Here is a 5,271-nt window from a genome sequence, read left to right on the forward strand (position 1 = left end):
ATTTCAAGAAGTCTATAAAAATAAAATAATAAAAAATAATGATATTGTTATATGATTATATTTTCACATATAAAAATAAAACAATACAAAATAATGATATTGTTATATTATTATATTTTCACATATAAAATTAAATAAATAATAATATAAATGTATTGTTAAATAATTTAATTTGGTATTTGGATTAAGGATTCATTTTTCATAAATTAAAAGTGTGAGATTCTAAATATTAATACTCTAAAAAGATAGGTCTATATATTATAATATTTGTAAATATAATTATTTTCCCACAATATAATTATTTTTCAATAATATTTGTAATTATTTGTAAATATAATTATGGAAAAAATTTAGGGGCTATTATTGGTAGGTGGACTAATTTTTCATGCTTTTTCAAAGAAAGGATCCATTAATTTCCATTTTCTAAAAATTATTGGCCTAAATTTTACAGTATAATTTATTTTTACCTTAAAATTACCAAAATTTTACATAAGACTATATAAAACCATTACGAATTTAAATATTTTTAGGAAAATATAGCCAAACATTTTATAGTTTGCATGTTAGGGGCTAGTAAGATTTGCCGAAGGTTTCTGAACTTTAAGATCAATTTATATTCTTAAAATTATCCTTACTAGAGGAGAATTAGGAGAATTAAGAGACCATGTAAAAGGTGGAAGAAGCGTGATATTATTTTAGTGGATAGGGTTTCTCCTTAGTTGTTGAACATCTTTTTCAGAGTGGCTAGATTAGCCATGGTGATTCCTCCAACCTCCTTGGTACATCTTTCTTTCAAGATTTAGTGTTGATTAGATCTATTGTTAGTGTTGTGAATGGGGCTTCTCTATAAGTGTAGCTCCCACAAATCCCTTGAAAATTTTCAAAGATATAATCACTTTTGTTGTTTGAAAATTATTTAGTTGTCTACAAAGCATTCCTCTTCAAAGCGATACATGATGGTAAAGATGATGATCATCCCCTCTATCCTTGTGTGACAACAAATCATTTGAACAAACAAATTTTTACCTACCTCACTAATAGATCTATCATTTGTGAGTGTATATTTCCACAACTCATTGTCATGTTGATATAAGTTTCTAGATATATGTTGTGTGTGAGTTTACTAATGTCCTACGTTTTGAGTGGTCTCACCACCAATCATCAGGGATATAAGTAAAGAATGATAGATCCAAAAAGAGTGCTGGGGTATTTATAAAGAAAGAATCAACTAATTATCATTAATATGATCGTTAAAACATATTTGTAAACATATTTTATTTCCTAAAACTATATTTTAACGATCATATTAACGGTCACTAGTTGATTCTTTCTTTATAAATACCCCATCACTCTTTTCCCATCTATCATCATTTACTTGAGTCCTTGATGATGGGTGGTGAGACCACTCGAAACATAGGACATCAGTAAACTTGCACAAAAGATATATCCAAAAACTTATATCAACAAGATTTATCATTTCAACAGGTTTTAGAATCCATTAGTTGATCTCCATTAAGGGTTTCCATAACTTGGAAACCTTTTCTCTAGAAAAAAACTATTATCAACATTTGTATAAAAGGACTCTCATTGTGGAATCTGATTCAGTTTCAAAAATGGATCTCATCGTGACCCTAGGCCCTTCGTTCTAAGGATGCACCATTTTGTGCATGAAACCTTCATTTCCTTTCTTCAATTCCTCTCTAAACGCTCTTTCATTGCATTTACTATATGCATGACTCCCCAATATCCCTCTTCAATTATACTCTTATGAATATGTAAGTGATATGGGGAATGCCATTGGAAAATTCAATTTCGATGGGGGAGAAAGAAGAGGTAATCACCACCTATGAATAGATCTGTATTGAGATTGGCTTCTCTTGAGACCTTTTAAAAGATGTTTGACTAAACGAGAAGGGTGATGTCTATAAATAGTTAATGGGCCATAGGAAGACCACCTTTAGATGCAAATCATGTTTCAAAACATGGATGTGGTAGCTTAAGGCCCTAAGCACCACAAAGAAGGTGGTCCTTCATTGAGAAATAGTCATAGGAAGGCTACATGGTGCACCATCTTGTAGAAAAGGACTATCCCTTTGAAGATATCATTGTTTTTTAGATAACCATCCCTATGGAAGATGAACCTCATTTATCTAATGAGAAAACTATTCTTTTACCACCAAAGGAGTTTCTAAAACCATTGCAAGAAGAAGGGGAAGTATGAAATTGAATTTTGATCCTTTGAAGGAACTATTGTAGTAGCTATGACATGCAAATGCTTATGTGGTGGTATGAACATCTAGACAAAGGAGGTATCCTCTCCCATCAAACAATAAACCCAAGGGATTCCAAAAAAGAGCTCATTAGTGGTAAAACACAACTATTGGGAGATGAGTAAGCATTAGAGTTGAAACTAGCAACTTAGTATATGGGGCCTAGTAAGGTCACTCTGTAGGCATCAAAACAAAGACTTTTCCAATTCATGCACCATACACTTTATTTCAAGATAATCCTAAGGGATAGACTCAAGTAACCAATATAAAGTACAAAAAAAACTTATAAAACTATAGAACTGATAAAGCTATTAAAAATTACATAACCATATCATAAAAATGAAATTTTGTATACTCATATGTTGCTAATTTATACAAATCTATTATATGTTTTAACAAAAATAAATCATTTCTACTTGGAAAGAAATATAAAGAAACAAATAAATAATCAATCGATAAAACATTGAAATTATATTATATTTGTTAATAATAAAAATAGACTATTTTTATTTGGAAAAAGAAATATAAACAAACAAATAAATAATCAATCAATAAAACATTAAAATTAAAATTATATTATATTGGTTAATAAAAATAGACCATTTCTACTTGGGAAAAAAAAATATAAACAAACAAATAAATAATCAATCAATAAAACATTGAACATTTAGCAATATAGTTAAATCCTTTAGAAATTATACCATAACTTATCACATTTTCTCATTTAAAAGCTTTCAAACAAAATAAATATAAATAATCAATCAATAAAACATTGAAATTATATTATATTTGTTAATAAAAAAAAAACATTTTTATTTGGAAAAAAAAATATAAACAAACAAATAAATAATCAATTAATAAAACATTGAAATTATTATATTTGTTAATAAAAATAGACCATTTCTACTTGGAAGAAAAAACATAAACAAACAAATAAAAAATCAATCAATGAAACCGTGAACATTTAGGGATATAATTAAATTTTTTGAGAATTATACTATTACTTATCACATTTTCTCATTTAAAAGCTTTATATATATATATATATTAAAAATAATTATTTAAAAGCTTTATATATATATATATATTAAAAATAATTATTATTGGAAAAGAAAATAAGCTGCTATTTTATGTATTTTTACATTATATTTATTTACACAATTATATATAAATATATATGGATTACTCTTAAATAATAATAATTCGAATTTGGGTGTGGAGTATGTACTAAAATTGTTTTTGTTTAGCTAAGAGCTAGTCTTCCTTAGACATAAGGAAACAAGTTAATGACCTAAGACCTAGAGACATCTCACAGGAGTGAGAGCCTATTCCACGGGGTATAGTTTTCTTTTAATAATGGCTATCCCCTTACGAACCACAAACGAGTTATTCCACGGGGTATAGTTTTCTTTTAATAATAGTGATATGTCTACATTCACAGATAATAACTAAAAATGATTGTTCTCACAGTTAGTTTGACAATTAAATTATAATAGATTTTCCCAGCTATAAAAAAAAATAATAATATGAAATTTTCTACCCACTTTTAAAAATATCAATAATAACTGCAATTACTCTAAATCTTTGGAATAGGAATTAATAACCAAGATTAGTAAGTGGTGATATCATGATCATTTTACATAAAAATGCGCGGTTCTTTTGTTTCATGACTGTACTTCAAGTTCGTTTCAATCTCCTTGAGATTGACAATATACCTTTTCGAGACGTATAGTCAAAGTGAAGTCAAGGTTAGAACCGGGGCCCGCCTTTAGAAATAGTCTCTGCATAGTAGAATGGTACTGTGTAGAAAAGTAGAAAGTAGTACAGGAGAAGTTAGGAAAATTATTGTCTTTTTTGTTTGGGTGAATAATTTTATGGAGAAACATGGGTAAAATTCTTTAGTACATATGAGATATTTATGGGTAATCACTATGCTTTCAATTTTAGGTAATGATAAAGAGATCAAAAGAGTACCACAGTACATTTGAGATAATAATAAAGAGAGTGAAAGGAAGACCATATTATATCTGAGATATTTATGAGTATTATTGTGTTTTCAGTTTTGGGTAACAATAAAGAGATTGAAAGAACCATTGTAAATAAGATGGAAGTTGTAAAATATTTATAATCATTATTGTCCTTTCAATTTTACATAGTAATAAAGAAATTAAAAGGATTATTATAATAAATAAGATGACTATTAAGGTAAGGGTTAAATAATATTTTTTAATATTAAAATTTAGATTAATGAGAATTAAGTAATAAATAAAATGATTATTTTGGTAATAAATAAAATGATTAATGTAATAAATATTTAATATTATTTTTCAACATCAAAAATCTGGGCCAATATTGTTAAGATTGGTGTAGATTCAAGCTTGGTGGAGATATAGAGAGATGAGGTGGTGTGATTTGGTGGACACAAATTAAGATGGAGGAAAATTAAGTAGTATAGTTTGATAAAAAAAATTTAAATAAGTGGGACAAATTTATGGGATATGATATATTTTTATTATTATAATTTATAATTAAGTTATGTTAAATTAAATAAGAAAAAATGAATTAAGTATTTAGTTATAATGATGTTTTTTATTATTTGGATATGAATGAGTGGTTGAGATTGAGATACAGTTGTTTTTTAAGATGTTTATAGGTTATATTAATTTATTTAATTACGCTATAAGGTGTTTCTTTTGGGAAGAATTCTTTTAGTTGTCATTTTGTATTTTTTTGCATCATCATATTTATTGTTAGACGATTGAGAGTTCTTCCATCGCTAGATCTCATTGTTTTAACTGTCAACAGAATCTTGATTTGTGTAACTATTCAACTTGTTGATCTTTAAAAGAATTATAACACAAGAATATTTGTCCATGGTAGGTTTCGACAAGGAAAGGGAACCAAGTTATGCTTCCTCCCAACATGCGAGTTTTTTTGTCCATCCTTGTTTGTTAACTTATAATTTTCTGTTTACAGAAGCTAAATATTTTTTGTTCTATTT

This window comes from Pinus tabuliformis, chromosome X (assembly GCF_031772625.1).
Source record: "Pinus tabuliformis cultivar Carrire ecotype Pingquan chromosome X, CPIR1, whole genome shotgun sequence".
Classification (NCBI taxonomy): Eukaryota; Viridiplantae; Streptophyta; class Pinopsida; order Pinales; family Pinaceae; genus Pinus; species Pinus tabuliformis.